We start from the raw sequence: 1,701 nt of genomic DNA on the forward strand, positions 1-1,701 counted from the left end.
CCCTGTGGCGAGATGTTCTGCTCCTGGACTAGCTGGTTGGATCTATTCTCTACACTCTCCCCTGCAGAGGTTGCAGCTGCAGGATTACACCTCAGGTGTGTATGCCAGGCCTGAGCTGTGCCTGGAGGGGGCAAGGTGAAGTTGGAGGAAGAGGAAGCTCTCTGCACACTCACCAGACCTGGGCTAGGAATGGCTCTGGGGGCTCCCGGAACTCGGCAGAAAATCCTACTCAGCAGGTCCGGCCCACTCTGCACCTGGGCTGGGACTGGTCCCGCCGGCGCAGGGTAGCAGGAAGCTCTCCGCACACTCCAACTTAACTAAATTTTTAAAAAAGGAAATGTAGTTTATTTTCTCTCACCTTGATTCCAGGCTACTTTCTGATTTACTTTGACTAATCAGAATAGGTGGAATCATCAGGTGCAGACCTGGCCTCAAGAGACCTGAGGAACCTGGATGCCCATGCCCAAGAATTCCAGACTCTCCTTTTTTGATAGTTGATTAATCATGTCAACTTGAGTAAACAATGCCCAGTAAATTGGCTTAATACTGTTCTGGGTGTAGGAGACCCATGGTAGAAAAGGTTATCATCTGAATGCTATAAAACAGAAGGAAGCCTTGCTTCTGCTTTTTCCAAAGCTCCAGTCTTTGCTTTAAGCTGGGATGTCATCTCCTGACTTCTGGCGCAGACTCTTCAGGCTTTCTGACAGGCACCCAACGGGATACTGCACAGAGCAATAGGCCTTTGACTGGATCTTTCAGATCCCTGTGCACAAACAGACCTGTTGCACTCTTCCGCACCCCACGTTATATGGCCGCCAGCCATCATAGGTCAATTTGTAAATTCTTACATGTTTGTATATCTCATATCTGTTTCTCTAGTAAACACTGACTGATATACCTTTTTTAGAGAATAAAAAAAGGCCCTGGGTCAGGAGACCAAGGTGGAGAGGATGACAAGAGGTAGAGGAGCCACTAGTCCTTCAAAGGACAGATGAGACATCCCTGTTGACTAAAAACACCAGCAAACCCAGAAAGAATGAGAAATAGTAAACTATTCATGTTTTACACCCTTACATTTGAGGGTTTATGACAGTAATGTAATAGGTAGCTGAAACACTGCAGTGGAATAAAGAGGACTTGGGAAATTATGAAAAAGAGAGCTATAATGTACAAATGAACTTTCTTGAGGATATAGCAAGAAGAAAATATTCAATAGCATGAAGAGAGAAACTCCTAGCCATTGCATTAGGAGAGAAATAATTAGGGTAAGCAAACTAAATCCTACTGGCCACTGGAAAGGGATACTACATTTCTAAACTAGTAGTCAAGAAGGCCTGGGGGTGTGGCTCAGTGGTAGAGTTCTTGCCTTGCATGTCTGAGGCCCTGAGTTCAATCCAAATGCCACTAATTTGAAAAAATCAAAAAATAAATAAACTAGCAGTCAAGAGGCAAGGAATGACACTGTTGACCCAGGAGAGCCCCTAAACCTGAACAGCCTCATGGGAGGAGCTGAAGCCAATGACCTCAGCCACGCCTGCACCTAATCGGAAAGGTGAGAACCTGGACTTCATATCTAGATTTTAGAAATTCCCAGTATGACACTGTGAGAGTCTTGGTGAGTGTATCTTGCAGGTAAGAGGAACTGCACACTTGGGCCCAGAGGGCAAACTAGGTTACACTATTACTGTGTTGTCTCCAGCG

The sequence above is a fragment of the Octodon degus genome, unplaced genomic scaffold, assembly GCF_000260255.1.
Source record: "Octodon degus isolate 3935 unplaced genomic scaffold, OctDeg1.0 scaffold00265, whole genome shotgun sequence".
In the NCBI taxonomy this organism is placed as follows: Eukaryota; Metazoa; Chordata; class Mammalia; order Rodentia; family Octodontidae; genus Octodon; species Octodon degus.